Source organism: Meleagris gallopavo, chromosome 7 (assembly GCF_000146605.3).
Source record: "Meleagris gallopavo isolate NT-WF06-2002-E0010 breed Aviagen turkey brand Nicholas breeding stock chromosome 7, Turkey_5.1, whole genome shotgun sequence".
NCBI lineage: Eukaryota > Metazoa > Chordata > Aves > Galliformes > Phasianidae > Meleagris > Meleagris gallopavo.
The window spans coordinates 12,393,820-12,410,379 of record NC_015017.2 but is presented as its reverse complement, the minus strand read 5'-3'; the positions used below and the strand labels follow the sequence as shown (position 1 = coordinate 12,410,379).

The following is a 16,560-nucleotide window of genomic DNA, read 5'->3' as shown; positions in this document are numbered from 1 at the left end:
TAGTTAAAAAAAAAAGAAAAAGAAAAAGAAAGAACATCAGAGTTTTTCCTTCCTTCCGTCATGCTTATGCAGTAGAGATTACTGTTTTTAAAACTTTTCTGGCCACTGTAATAAAAAAAAAAAGGAAAAGAATAATTAGTCCATAGTGGTGTTGTTACTGTTCCTACTTATTAAACAATTTGCACAAATCGCACCATGGTACTGTATAACTTGCAGTTCTTATATTATAAGAACTTTTAAGGAAATGCTGTAAGATTGTAAATTTTCACAAGGCATGAATAAACTGACATGAGAAACCTTGAAAACTTCCTAGAAAACTCAAGTTATTCAGTGATCTCTTTTAATGTTAGGAAGCCCTGAAGTTTTTGGCTGCCCCTTTGCTGTATGATTGCACGTTGACTTTTTCCACCCCTTTGACAGAACTAAAAAGCTGAGTTTGTGTGAAGGAAGGTCAGCTATGAGATTCCTGGTTGTTTATGGTATTCCTTCCCTGTACAACTGGGTGTCCTCCTTTGGTTTTGTTATCTTGTAGTTCTCTGGCATGGATTTTCCTTATCTGAAGACCTTTTCCTGAACTTAAAGTAGACAAATTCTTTTTACATTCTTTTGGCTTCTTTCCTAAGTCTGTGAGCCTCTTGGATTCTCTTTCTGAATAAAGAGCTAGTTCATATGTCTTGTAACATTATCACTCCTGTGGAGAAAAAAATCTTTCAACTTTTTGTTTTGGGAATGTGAAAGCTTCAAAGAAAAGTTCTTGTCAAGTAGGAGAAGCAAGGGGTGTTGCCCCTTTTTTTTTGTTTGTTTGTTTGTTTTTATCCTATGCAGAGAAATCACAACAGGCATGCAATATCATGCAGTATTCCAAAGATCACCAGAATTTACTGCTGTCAGAGGATATAGAAAGGAAACCTGGTGAGATCAGAAATCTTTGTCAGTCAGTTATTACAGACTTATTAAGCTTTATACCATTTTTAGCAGCATTTGATCTTTCTTCTGCATACTTCTCCAGATTATTGAAAACAGCAGCTTTCAATCTGATCTCTTTGAAGATACCTAAGAATTTTATATGAAAATGTGTACCCATGCTTACTGACTTCTGTCTCGTTTGCTTTTCTTACCTTTCATGGACCTCTTCCATGTACTTAAGATCTTTTTCTAGTAGGCTAAAATCTCTGTGGCCAGCAGATCAACTAAGAGCCAAAATTTCCTACAGATTGTCTCATTTGTCTCTCTTTTTGTTCCTCTTGTAAGATAAAAGCAACTAGCTACTTCTGAGAAGGATAGACTGTAAATTATTTTCTTGGTTCTGTCCACTTTAAATATTCTTCAGATGAATGTGTTGAATGAAACTGTTGAAATGTTATTTTCCCCTTTAAGGTCCCCTCATGAAAAGAAATCAAGCTGCACTTTCAGCTTTTTTGTTGTTCCATTAAAGGTTTGTTCAAGAATGTAAAGTTCTTTTTACCTGATCTCTTTTTACTATTTGATATTTGGAATTTGTATCGTGTACGTATGTTTCTGGCATTCCATTGCATTGCAGAACTCGTTGTAACATCTTTCATTGTGCTGTCTTCTGCCTTCCTGTAGGCACCTTTTTTAAGAAAGCTCTAAGGCAGATATTGCAGCTTCTTGTGCTGGGAGCAAAACACTTAATTTCTCATTATATAAAGAAGAGTTTCCATCCCATTCTAGACTTCAGGAAATTAAGCATATTTCTCTACAGAATTAATTATCACCTACTGACAATCAATGCAATTATCCCTTCTCTCCTGCAACATGACTTGTTCTGTGAAATACACAGATGAGTAATTCTCTCTGGGGAAATATCCTTTCTGTTCCTTCTGAGGCAGTGGCTCTTGAAGCATTTTGTCCCAGCTTTTGCTATAGCTCCTGTATTCTTTGCATGTTACATGTTACTGAGCTCAGGAGTTAGTTTGTGTTAATTTCATAAAGCGTTACCACAACTCTGCAGAAGACCAAGACATGAAAAGGATCTGTTCTGCAGCCCATCTTCCTGTCTTTTTATGTACTGCACCCACAAACAGCTGTTCCATATTCTTTTCCATAAAAAAATAGATCTGATTTTAGAAGCATGTCTGGATATACACTGAAACTAAACATGTTGCATGGGAAGATGGCTGGAGGATCATGCTTGTATTTTATTTTCACAGAAATGCAATAGAAATGCTTCAGAATTTCAGAACAGAATTCTGGTTCCCATAGCTGGCCTCTCTTTTCAGAGGAGGAGTACTCCTGCAAAGCTTACAGGCATTAGTGTTGTTGCAAATGCTTTCTGCGGCACCACTGCACAAGCACTGGAATGCTGTGTTGATGTGGCTGCTTTGTCCTTTGGGGCAAAGTGTGTGTGTAAGATACCTTCTCTTCCTAAATTCTGTAAAAGGAGGACTTTTTTTCTACTGCAGTCTTCTCTGTGCTTAGCAAAAGTGAGTCTGCATTCCTTAAAAACCACTCCATGAGGATGAGAAGCAGACAAGTGGGGCCTCTATATTAGAGCAGAGCAAATTCACAAAGATGAGAAATCAGTGAATATGAACTCAACTTTTCATAATCTCATTAGCATTTTAGAAAAGTAGTTACAGAACAGCTAGGGAACGGCAGGATTGTTTTTACAACACATATAACCTGTTTTATATTGAATGTAGAATACTGAATTCTTTCTGGCTATGTTTTTTTTTTTCCTTCCAAATTTTTTTTGTGTGTTCTGATTTATTGCTTAGAACACTTTTAATATGTATTGACTGTCTGCTGAGGTCTCTGCTGACACAGCTCTTTCAGATGATGCAGTGCTGGAGAAAAGCTGATGAGTCTTTCTTTATGAGCTCTGACATATTAATTAGCAAAATGGGCAAAAAAGCTTTCCTATTTTTATTTTAATGTCACTAGACCATGCTTTTGGCTTGGATTATGTTTGGAGACAGTTCTGAGGCAAGATGAGTTGCAGATCTTATTTTCTTGCTGGTTGTTATGCAAGGGATGCAACACTGGGCTATGGATTTCTACTGGCACTATTAAGTGCTGTAGGGTAGCTCCGTTACCAAGCTGAGTCTTTGGCTACTTTATATTAATGCTGTATGGCAAGAGGTACCTACCCAAGTAAGAAAGGGTTCACTGGGGTAATTTGAAGGATGCATTTTGTCAAATAATGACCCTTATTTTACATTTTGTTGCTACTGTGACTACATGGTTATGGTTCAACCTTGGGAAGGATCAGCATTCTGGGAAAGAAGGTCTGAGGAGGTGAGTATATAGTTTAGTCCTACGAGGACAGGGCTTTGATGAGAGCTAGGTGTCAACAGCTCTGTTAGATTCCAATCTGTACTGCTTCACGTGGATTAACTGAGTTGTTGTTCAAATGGGATTCAGACTAGGGCTGGAGTTGGCTTATAATAAAGTGGGTTAAAGGTCTTGATGCATCTCTGCATGCTTTTAGTGCCAAATTTCATTAAGGCTAGAATGATTATTAAGATTATGGTTTAGGACAGAAGTGGTAGAAAAGTTAGTTTATTGCTAGATTTTTATGACCCACTGCAATGCGTTAAACTCCATCCTTACCTTCAGGAAGGCTCTCCTGCCTATTGCAAAAGCCAATGTTGCATTGGTAGATTAAATAACTTTATGCAGTGCTGAGATTGCACCAGTGCAAATGAAAATAAATCTTCCTTTTGACTTTAAAGTTGAATGGGCTAGGATGATCCCCAGCTGTTTTTTGAGAATGGCTGCAAGTTGCTTCTGGACACTGTGCCTGGTATATTCCAACACAAGTACCATTTTTAGGAAGTAATTCAAAAGAGTAGAAGAGCAGTTATAATACTGCTATACTGTAGGTTATTACATTTTATAATCTGAGGTATGCCTGGCCGCTGGTAAGTTTTCAAATACAAACATAAAATTATTTTTATTTGAGGAACTCTATTTTTCAGTGGTACAGGGTATGGCCTGATGTGCAGGCACGCTAAGCAGTTGAAGGTTGTTTTGGTGAAAGCGTGAATAGGTGCTAGACTAAGCTTATTCTGCTGTCTGAATTCAGGCTCAAAAGAGAAGGCAAAGCTTAGGCTTAGAAGAGAACTTTCCTTTTTAAACTGGGGGGATCAGGCAGAGGTTGAGCTAGTGGAACACTAGCAAAACCCAGTGGTTTATGCATGCTTATGTTGCACAAAGTGCTTTTTCTTAGCCAAGGATTTTGCTGGGTTCTTATGGTAGGGACAGAAGTCATGACAGAAATCTTAGTGGCTGCCAGTGGGCATGTTTGGATAGAATGGGACCAATGCTACTGTAGAAAGTTTGGCTCCTGTTTTGTTTTGATTTCCAGGTAACGCAGTTGTGTTAAAGTGGTGTTTAAGGAAATAGTATTCTGCTCTCCTCTTTCCACATTCATAATTTATTGAACAAGCCTTTTCACAGCTGTAGCATGTCTATAGCATTAAAAATGAGTTTTTCAAAAGGGGCATTGGGTTTAGTTCTGAGTTCATAAGAATTTATATAATAACTAGGTCTATCACTGTTGCAGTCAAAAAGACTTGTAAATGGCTGAGCTGCCTGACTTACACACGTGAGGTACGTGTCCAAACATGGAGCTTGCCACTACCTAACTGAAATCTTGAGGCATATAGAATCTGACACTTGCCTTTGCATTTGTGAGAGGAGAAAAGGGCTGATTCTACCTCATTTCATTTTTCTTTCATAATAAAAGCATAATATGTGGCTATGTCAGTTATTCTTGCAAGCGTGAAGGAGGAATTGCTTGCTTTGTAGACTGAGGTATACCTGAGCAATTCCAGTGCATCTTTCTGTGATGATGCAGTGCACTGTATAACCAGAGTTCTTCTTGGATATTAACCTTCAAACTTTGTTTTAAGCTTTATAGTCTATTGATGGAAATATTTTCAGAAGATTTTCATTCTTTTACCTTTATTTTGGACTTCTCTTCTTGGATGATTCTTTTCTATTTATTATTAACTTCAATTATGCTTCTCTAAGCAAAACATTGCTTTGGCTTATGTATTTCCAATGAAATTGCTGTCATCTAAGAATGTGTGTTTATGCATGCAGCCAAGAAATGAAAAATAAGGTTGCATTTTCCTGCAGGTCACTTGCAGAGTTAATATTTTCTACTGTTCATCTGGTTGGTAAGATCTAAAGTCAAGGATGTTACACTGAATCCATTATGTAGTCGTGATATATAAGGATTTGTAATCTAGAAGTTAAAATGCTTGGCTTTCATTCAGTTTCTGCCTACTTATCTTTGTTGATTTTTTGTGGTTTTTTTTTGTTTGGTCTTTTCTTCAAACACAGCTTGTCTAATGAAACCAGGGTGATACATAATTTACTTAGTACTCGATGCCAGTAAGGCTTTACTACCCTTTCTGTTGTGGACTTTATTTTTCAAGTACAAGGGCAGTTCTGAAAGTAATATGGAAAAGAGATAGTGGGGAACAAAAATAGAATTTGTGTGACGTTCTAATATTTTCTGATCAAGATAGAGAAGCTCAAACTGGACATTCCAGATACCTTTTTTTAAAGAGGCTATTAGAAATGAGACTAATGCAGCAATCTATTTTTTTTTTTTGTACTATAATGTGGTATGTACTCCTGTGTGCAAAGCTGGATTTTTCATTGACTCAGGAAAAGGAAGGCTGAACACTTACAAGTTCCTGTGCTTCAGTTATTCCAAATTAACAGAACTTGTATCATTGAATGTGAATGAAGAGCAGTTTAAGATGCTTTTTTGAGTGCCAGGCTGGCAATCAGTGCAGTCCTTGCCTGTCAGGCATGTATGGCTGATAAGCAGCTCTCACGGACAACCAAGCTGTGTGGGTCTTTTCTATGTAAGGAAACAAGTTATCGCTCTTACTCCGAGAAGAGTCATTTTGTGCCCCCAGCAATTCACCAGCTGTATCTCTTCTTTTGACTTTTTTCTGTTTGTTTTTGAAGACTTTATTAGCTGTGTGATGATGATCATTGTGACCCCTTTTATGTTAGGTCCTGAGAAAGTCAGCTGGTGGCTAAAAAAATCCTTTGCTTGAGGGTGGAGTTTGATGTTAGTGTTAGTCTAAAAACTTGCTGCTGCTGAAAGAGGCATACTTACCTTCCCACCTACCTTCAGCTGCAAGGTTCACATTTTTCTTTTATTTAAGTCACATAGTTTAGCTGTTGAGATTGTTGAGAGTAATAAACCAGTCAGAAACCTAACATGGGAAAGAGAAAAGTGAGTAGCACTAGACTGATCTCCTTCAAGCTCCCTTTTGAGAGACAAACCCGTAGAAGGGAAACTGCAAGAGGACGGATGTGAGAACTGTGCCTTTTGGAGGCATCCAGCTATCAGATCTGGCCATGTCTAACTGTATCAAATTCAAAGGACAAATTTGCATTGATTTTTAAAACAAAAATAAGAAAAAAGGGGATAGTCTTTTACTTGCCATGGATATAACTACTTTCTCAGTGGCAGGAGAGCAGGAAAAAAAAAAAAGACCATCTGGACAATGAAGAGCATCTCTGCTGTTTCATTATTTAATTGCAAGAATCCTCTATTAAATCATTGATTCACTTAAATTTTATGGATTATCTTTGTGTTCTGCTAATGACTTCTTGTCTGTGTTGTGTTATGTTATAGCAGAGTATCCTTTTGGTCTTTGAGCTGTGGTCATGAAGATGAATGGATTGAGCTCTTAAGAAAAAAGACAAACTTGCAAGAGAAACCTGTTTCTCCCAATATCCTTGTACAAGATTTAGGGTGTAGAGAAGGGGTGAGCATAGAGCAACTGCAGCAAAATTATGAAACCAGGAGTCTGTAATACAGGTTTTATAACATGGCATTTGATTTAATATTTTCCTGTCTCCACATGAAGAATCTCAGGATACCGTTGTATTCATGAATGCCTGGCCATGTGTTTTTGCCCCTTTTCCTCCCGGTGTGAGCATTATTCCTCTTGCAGTTCTATGATGTGCTGTTTTAGGGAGCTAACCTAGCAGAAAAAAATAATTCTGCAGAAAAGAATAGTATTCTTCTGGTTTAACCAAGGGAGCAAGAAAAAGAAAGCTCTGGAGAAAAATGTTTTTTGTAACTGACTGGAACTCACAGGATCACCCTGAGCTGAAGGAAGTTGGCTGGGGTGGGAGGTGGTAGAGAGACACATTTTAGAGAGAAAGCATGGATGAAAGAAAACTTGCAGTTCCTTAGAGATATCTGTGCTGAAAGAATGGAAGTGGAGAAGCAAGTTTGAATCTCTATTTCTTATCCTGAAGACTAAACTAAAATTGAATCTTTATATATGAATAGGAAATGGTTTAATGGTCTGTTAAACATAGTTTTGTGCATGTTTGCCTGTGTGGTGTTAGTTGGCTAAAGGGTTGTGGCTATCTTCTAGCTGTGTCCAGGCTGCTATGCTCTTCATCTAGTCATGCCCTGGGGAGTGAGAAGAGATTGAGCAGTCCCAGAAACAGCTGAATTTGACATGCAGGGAGAGGCTTTCATAAGAGCCAGAACAGTGAAGGTAGCAGCTTGGACAAAAAAGAAGGACAGTTTTCCTTAAGAGCCATGGAGACTGGATAGGGTCATTTTACATCATAGAAAGCTGCAGTACCAGAGAAAAAATGATACTGTAAAAGCATAGGTTCCAGTGGAAGCTTTTATTTCAGTGTTTCACCCATGAATAATCTGTACTACCAAAGTCATAAAACAACCGTGTTTTAAATAGAGGAAGTCCTTTCCATATCTCCATCTTAAGGAAAAAAGTGAACATACATCCACCTAAAAGTCTAGCAACTTGAGCTTCTCTTTGAAGGAAGCTTGTGCACAGTAAGGGTACCAAAGACAGATTTTTCACTTTGACCCCCATGGAGTGAAACATGAGTTCCCACAGTTAGGAACTGTATAAAGTTCTCCGGTGAATGCATAGCTGGGAAAGTGCTGGCTAAAGCTGCCATTTAAAGTTTATTAGACCAAGATACCAGAGAGTGATTTTGGGTGTCAGGAATGCCTCTTTCTTCCGCATGAGTAGACTTGGAAAGGAAAATCTGCCAGGCAGTAATGATAGTCTTTTCTCAGAGGAGAAGGCCTGGTCTGACAGATAGCCAAACTGCAATCTTCAAAAGTAAACAGTTGAGGTGAAAGCTTTAATTCCTTTCCATCACATCTTAGCAGTATGGGAATTATGCATCACCCAGTGTGACTTGTTGGCATCCAAGGATTGCAAAGCAAACAGCTTTTTTCCTTGGGGATCGTTCCTTACTGGAGGAGCAGAGGAAGGGGCAGGAACTTTGTTTAATGTTACCTGGGGAATGTCATGCTCCAACATTAATGCTGCTGTCTGATACAGAAGCGGGAGAAATAAGTGTAGGAGAAAAAGAAAATAAATCCACCACACCAGAATTTTCCCAGCCAAGACACTTGTGCATTGATATTTATTCTACTCTTTTTTTTTTTCCCCTCCTTTCCTGAAGGGATTCTGGACACATTGCTGTATTAACATGCGGGTGTATTTGAATGCTTATACAACATAGTTGCTTTTTCTGTTGCTGGTCAACTTTGCTGAGTATTGCTCTGTGCAGAATTCAGTGAAGCAGGTCAAGAGGCTATAAAAGAAACAGAATGCTTTGGTAATATAAAATTAAACAGGCGTGCAGAATTCTAATAGCTGTAAGGAGTGTGTCTATTTACTGTAGGACAGGATAGTATGTGAAATAAGCAATCAACTTTCTGTGGTCTGTGTCTGTTTGCAGTGGGCAGAAGTGAAGGTATTTCTACAGAGGTCTGTACTTGTGGCAAGCTGAAATACTCTAGTAGATTGCACAGTGCTGGCATGAACTATCTGTAGCCTGGGACATGGATTGCCCTACTGAGATCTGATGATGCTTTTCCCTATAACTGTCTGTGCTGAGGCTGCCACTGTTCATGTATTTGCTGGAAGTTTCTGCTCTAAGTTGGGCCGATGTGAGGGTAGGAGAACTGTTAAGTATGGTGAATGTGTCTACATGAGCAGTGCTGTGTCATGTGGAAATAAAGCCTTCACTGAGAGCTGAAGTAGTATAACTGTGTTAGGACACAATGCTACAGGGAATGGTAGACATCACCATTCTGCAGAAGAGGTTATTAGAACTGGAGGTCTTGGAATCTCTGGATGCTGGAATATGCTCAGGGAAATGGTAAGAGCTGTTACTAAATGTGAAGTGATTGGAGATGGCAGAATGTAAAACAAGAAAGTTGGCATTAATCATAATCAAAGAATAAGAAACAGTAAGTTTCAGAAAATGTAAAGCATACATAAATTTGTGCTTTCCTTTCAAACTGTGGTTATTCAAACCAAACCACTGCAGCCAGAAAAGCAAATTTAATGTTTAGAGTTGTAGAGGGGGTATATTGTATATTGGCTTTTAAATCAGAGAGCCATTCTGATGGTAGCATGAAAGTGCCTGCATGACTTTGTTTTTTCTTCATGGAACTCCTCTCTCCTTGGCCTTAAAAAGAAGGCTGAAAACAAGAAGTGGATCCATCAGGTCTCTTCCACTGCGAGGGTGTTATAAGGCTCTTCAGTCATCAGCTTTGTAGCTGCTGGCAGTAAGGCAGCATCCATTTCAGAAGGCAGAATGAGTTGCCCCAGATGATATGTTCTGAGACTGAGGGGAAAGTACAGATGTAACTGTAACGTGTCTGGGTGATGTTTACCACTCCATAGCTAGAACTTGATTTACAACCTTCCTGCCAGCTCTTTCCCTGGTTTTGAGTTCCTTCAAGCAGTATCTGCACTTCCTAAAGCTTTGTTGTGAATGTTCTGCAGATGTTTAGGAATATCTTCAAAGTACTTGGTACTAAGAAGTTGGCTGTGATCAGCTTTGGCAGGTACTGTGGTTCTTTTAGTGACTTGTTGTGACCAAAGAGACCAACAGCCACTGCCTAATTCCTCATTTTATTAATCCTTTTCCTCCAGGAGCAGGGCATAATATTTAGTGCTGGCAGTGAGTATCCTAAAATCATTGGTGCCAGAGAGTTAATGAATTTGGAAAACTTCCCAGATAATACATCTGGCCCTCTAACTTGCATTTTGGTGTATGAGATGTAACGAGAAGAGCACTGAATTAAATGAGCTACTGGCTGAAGTGGGGTTAGGGGACATTAATTGTATTTTTAGAGTGACTAAAAGTTAAAATTACGTACCTCCACAATGGAGATGTGTTGTGGTGGGGTAGGGGAATGTATTTTTATTTTGTAATACAACGTATCCACCAGTTACCTTCCCTTTTGAAGCTTGATTTTCGGCATGGAAGCATTTATAATTCTTCACTTTCAATGATTCTTCTCATTCCTATTTTTACTGTGAAGTTCTGTCTTGTTGCCCTATCATCAATCAGAACAATTTTGAAGATAGCTACCACTAATTGATATTTTTAGTCCAGTTCACTTCTGGAATAATATCTTATACAGTGTTTATCTTCCATATTTGAAATAATGTTGTATTGTATAAAATGGGTCGCTGTTTATTAATGTACATCTTCATGTAATAAAAGCTGTGCATGGCAATACGCTTCAGAAATTAACTCTGAAGAAAAGAATTACATTGTTATTTGTATGTCTTATGGAACAGCATTATTTTTAGTGGGTCTTTCAGTTCAGCTGTGCTACTTAGCTCAGGTAAGTACCTGCACAGCACTCCGTGAGTACCCAGAATATCATTCTTGATTAACTGCCCTATTGGAATGTTTTGTTTTTTTTTTCTGACATAAGAGAAGGAGAGTTTTTTTCCTGTATATGCCTGTGGCAGCCCAAATGGAAAGCATTTCATAGAGGAGTAGAAAGCATTTTCTTGAGTTACAGTCGACTACCAGCAAATACTTTCCTCTTATTTCAGCAATGGTACTATGCAGCCCTTTGAAAGTATACTTCTGTTTGCCTTGCTTTTCTGCCTAATATCTTACAAGATGAATTTTCTCATTAGTCTTAATTTTGCCTGTTAACTGCATCACTTGGTAACTCTTCCTTGTAACTGTTTCACTTTGAAATCTTCTTCCTTGAACAAAGATGATCAGAGCTGCATGTCGTAGGTTTTTTTCTTTGTAGTGGAGTTACCATGGTTGTCACAGCGTAGTGTCGTTTCAGATATTTTCTCACTGAGGAGGCTCAGCTAGATCAGAAATTAATTTTATTGTACCAAAGTGTGCGACCTTGTTTTTAACCTGTTCTGATTTCGCTTGTCTTATTGTCAGTTATGTATCAATTCATATGCTCATCCTTTTCTGTATTACCGCTGACTCCCTATTAAGTGTAAGCAGCAAATACCATAACATTCATATTGAGACTGAAGACTCAGTAAATATCTAATCCAGTGCTCAGAACAGCATTAGCATTGAGGGCTTTATGCAGAACAAGCCATTGACACATCAGCTTATTGATGTCCAGCTATCTGGTTATGAAGAAATCATTAACTTGGGCTTGCAGTTCTGTTAGGACTGGTTTTAATTTCCCAGTTCTTGAACTTGAGACCAAACTTATGCATATTTGGTGTTCTTAAAAAGCTTAAAAGCTCTTTTTTTCTCCGTAGTTTGATGGCTATGGTAAGGTTATTCTACATCTGATTCCCACTGTTCTGGTTTTCTCTTTATGTTGTAAAAATTCTCTTTTTAGTTGTTCCTTCCACTTCAAGCTAGTTCTTATGTTTAAAAGAAGACTGTGGGTGGGATGGTATCTGTGTGGAAGCCAATCTATAACCTGAAAGCATCACTTTCAGATTTTCAAGTCCATTGACAGCACATAGTCCTTCTGGCCATGCTGGCACTAATTCTTGCAGAGCCTTCTTCCTCTTGTTTTGCTCATGGTTTTTCTTGTCCTGCATGGCCAGAGAGTAGGCATGTAGTGGTTGGTGAAGTCCTGGGGACAGTTGCTCACACAGCCTGTTTCAATATTGGTTGTTTCTTTGGGAAGACCGTCTCTTTCCTGTTCTCTTGTAGCTCACTTGGTATGTTGACAGACTGAAGGGAGTAGGAAAGAAATATCCTATTTAGATGTGACTGGTGGGCATGGAGCAAAGCACAGAATTCACTGGAGAGAGGCAGATGCTAACTCTGCAATTTCCCAATTTCAGGATAATAATTGTCAGCAATGGAACCCTAACTGTTTTACTGAAAGCTTCTGCAGGGTTCAGTTCCTCTCTAGAGTTGCTGTCAGGACCTAGTAAAGTGAAGGACAGACAAAGCTAGAACTCAATACTAGGAAGCTTGCATCCTTCAGTGGAAGTTGGTTTTACTTTCAAAGGTTGCAGACAAAAGCCTCAGTAAATTTGCTCTGGCTGATTTCAAGTCTTTTGTTGTGAGAATGGTGCCATAGGACCAGAACAGAGGATCTGGCATTGATTTTTTTGTTGTTGGTTTTTTCCCTGTAATTACAATTTTTCCTCCTATCTGCAGTTGGCATAAATTCCAATATTCAAAAAAGGGCTGTGTTTTTGTTTTGTTTTTTTTTTTTTTAAGATACCAATTGTGATACTTCTGTTGGCAAACAGAAACATTATAAAAGAGAAATCCAATATAGTATAGTTATTCACATGCCTCTATTTTTATTGTTTCATTATCCACCCAGATGCTGACTTCTGAGGGGGAAAAAAAAAGCCAAAATGGTTTGATCAAAGCTTCTAGAGTTTCTTTTCTAAAAACAAACAAACAAGCCCACCAGTTTTAATTTTAAAGATACCAAAAAGAATGAGCATTACCTGCAGGAGTAAATTTTGCCAAATCAGTACTTAGTAGTGAAATGCACATCATAAAGCAGCTACAAAGAATTCTTCACAGTGTGAGTTTATATTAAAAGACCAAATATTTCCAAAGAAAAATTGCAGGGATAAATACATCTTTCAGTTCCTTAAACCAAACTGTAAACCTTCAGTCTGCTCCTCACGTTACTGATGCCTGACCTGCATGTGTTCTGATGTGCAGAAGTGCTGCTTGTATTCAGGCTGCAAGGGAAGTCAGTGGTAATAGTGCTGTAAGCCCACGAAATACTATATACACACAAAGCTACGGAAGAGGGAGTGGAAGGCAAGGGGAATCAGGTCTTGAGAATTTTAAATGGGAACCTGAATTGATCTTCATCCTTCTGTTTCAGCTCCTTGTCTCTGAGAAGCACATAGTGCTTATGTCATAAAATGACATTTAAAAAATAAATAAATTAATGTGTGTGTGGTTTTTTTTTAAAGGCACCCTAGTGGTGTATAAGTTGTTTAGAGAAAGATCTATGAAGAACTGTTTGATGCTGTTGTCAGAGCAAATATTAAAAGCGTGTTGAAGGGAAAGGTGTGGGGGGGAGGTAATTGCTATACGTGTGGAATAAAATATTTGTTGATCTTTACTGAAAGAAGGAAGCTGGAGTTCTGTAAATGGAATTGTCATCACGTGTTTGGGTCATAAAAGTATTACATTTTCTGCATAGGGAGAAAAGATAATGGTGGACACCTCAGCTACGGTGTTCTGTTAGCACAAGCTCTTTGGTTTGCAATGTTAATATTATTCTTTTAAGGTCATCTTTTGTATGTAATTTTAATAGATAGTATGTTGCTTTAACCACTTGAATTAAAATTTCATGAACCTTTTCAGAAAATCAGGCAGGAAAATGCAAATAAATTATGCATTTTATTTAGTGTGTATTAGATACAGTATTACTATATAAGTAAACAAATAAAAATGCGTCTTCATTAATATGGTGAGCTCTGTAGAAAGATTCTGCCACAGTCTGTAAGCCACATATAGTTTAAAGAATCATTTTGGTGTTAAGTAGCTAATTCTGAGCATGAACCTCTGGATTTGGAACAACATAGAGAGATAGTATAAAAAAAATATTAAGAATCTTAGCTAATGTAAATAAAGGTCATGAAATATAGGGCACAGATTGAAGATGAAACCTTAAAGCATGTCATTTCCAGAGAGCAAGTATTTAATATCTTAGAAAATCTGATCTGTATGTAGATTGCCTTCTCACATGGTTCACTTCCTTTCTTTTTCTACACTTTTCTTCCCCTCATGGAAGAGTCCACAAGGCATCTTTTACAATTCTGACCTGAGCCCTCAACAGTCAGCACAGTGGTACATCTGTGATGAGTTGAACTGTCTTCTGTACTGCCCTCTGGCCCTGCAAGACACCTAAGCAACGGAAGAACTATGTGTAGATAGTGAATGCTTCTAGTGATATGCAGATGTGTACCCATTTGCTTAAGCCAAAATAACATATTAACTTAGCTTCTGTTTGACAAGAAGAACTACAGCTTCCTAGCAGCGCATGTGCAGATCAGCACCACCCTCTTTCCTTTTCTTGTTTTTCTTTAGTGGAGTCCTGGCATGGTTCTGACACCCTTTTCTATGTGTAGTATTTAATTCCAGCTGGGGTTGCAGGAATCTCTGATACCTTGAGTGTGAGAAATGCTAAAGTGACCAAGTGTAGAGCTAGCTCTGTCCTTGTTCTTCGCTTAGTGTAGCAGTTATTTACCTTGCAGATAGCCTTGTGCATTTCAATCGTCCTCAGAACTTAATGCTGATAAATGTTTATGGAGAAGTAACTCTTCAAATCTACACAACTTGGCATTAAAAGCTCCATCTCCTTCCTTCTACATTTTCTCTTGTTAGAGCAATTATTTTATGATTCAAACCAAAATAAGAGAACTTAAGCATTTCTAAGGAAGTTTTTTTTACAGCTAAAGAAGCAGAAACAGCAATTCTTTTCCTCATTTAATGATGAGTTACGCTTATAATATATGAAGAGTCTTCACTTGCTCTGTAATTTGCATTAGCAGGAGAGAGCCCATTTTGTTAGTGATTTTTTAGAAAATGGAAACCAGGAATGAGTGCTCAAGTAAATGGAATCAATAAACGATGAAACGGCCAACAATACTACAACCACTAATACTGAAATATGCTTTTGCAATTTGAGCTTTCATGTATTTGCTACCTTTGGTAGGGAATTGTTCTTAAATTTCAAATAGAATTTCTTAGTACATTCATATAAATTAATTGCTTTTGGTTTTCAGTTAAGCAGTTTAATTACTTAATCAGACTAAGAAAAGCTAGTGATTAAAATCTAGCAGTCATATGCTTTAAGGCAGTATCAATATTAGTTGTTGTTCATGGTAGCTGTTTTAGATCAAACTGAATGGACTAGAAGGAGTAATACATTTGTAATGTTCTTTACCATGCAGGAATATCATTAAGTTTTCTCTAAGAGGTAAGAGCATGGGTATCGAAGAGTTACACAGTAACAACACTCTGTTTAAAAAAATAAATAAATAAAAATTGACAAAATACCAATTCCAAATCAGAAGGCTTCTGTGCTAAAACAGATGTAAGGGTTTTTCAACAATCTATTTTGAGAAAAAATAACTCATTCTCTGAACAGCATGTAAGTGAGAAGGGACTTTTCTGTCAGATCTGATTAGAAACAAACAAATTGCAAAAACCATTTAAAAGAACATCAGGAAATTCTACACTCAGCTCTTCTACATTACTGATCAGAAAATGTGAACCACTAATGTCTTTTTTAAAAGACAAGGAAGGAACTTGACATCTGCTCTGTTATGGGCTGATGTTTGCAACGTTCATTGGAAATACTATACTTATGTTCACATTGAACTCAAATTGTTAAGGTGAAATTTGAGTAAATTAATATTGTGTCAAAACATCTGTTTTCTTTCTGTTTAAAATAGAAAACATCTGAGGCACAGGAACATAAAGGGAATTTAGCAGGAGATGAACTACTTTTCGAAGTGTTGACAAATCATCAATAAATCACTTCAGAAACAAAGAGATCTGTAGTCTTTCCACTGAAGAGAGCCAGTACTGCAGAGATACAGCTAGACGTGTACAAAAATTATTAGAGGTACTGATTAATATTCTGCTTTGAATTGGTATGGCAGCACAGTCAGGTCTTGGCTCACAATTAGCAGTTCTGTGTGCTTCCATAGTGCAGGGACTGAGAGTCTGCATAGCCAGTGTTCTCTGTCAGAATACACCAAATACTAGTGCCTAACAACACACGGATATGGCATGTTTATTTGTTGTTTCTCTGAGCTATCTCCCTGACTTCAAATATTCAGGGATTTAAAGACTGGAGGCAGCAATAGTGCCATGTATTGACTGATTTTCAGTAGGTTTTAATTCTCTTGAGTTTACTTGCTTTCTCTTGAGCACATGTAAATTCTTAGCATCCGCAGCATGAAGTGTTATCCATTATATATTTGTTATCAGGGATTTTGCTACAAAGAGAAATTATGATTGATCACCTGTTACTTCCTTCTCCTCTTACAGTGAGAGAGATGAGCTCAACTAGTTGCTTTCTGCTCCTTCTTGTAGGACTGTTTCTTCTGTTCTTCTGACTAATTAAGCATGTGATAGAAGAACCATTGCAGGTTCTTTTTTTTTCTTTTTTCTTTTTTTTTCTTTTTTTTCTTTTTTTTTTCTTTTTCTTTTTTTTTTTCTTTTTTCTTTTTTTCTTTTTTTTCTTTTTTCTTTTTTTTCTTTTTTCTTTTTTTCCTTTTCCTTTTTTCTTTTTTCCTTTTTTCCTTTTTCCTTTTT

General features: G+C 37.6%; 1 protein-coding gene across 1 annotated transcript in view; it reads left to right on the top strand.

The window, feature by feature from the left end:
* Positions 1–16,560, top strand: part of PARD3B (par-3 family cell polarity regulator beta) — a 353,302-nt gene that overhangs the window by 189,087 nt on the left and 147,655 nt on the right. The window lies entirely within an intron of this gene.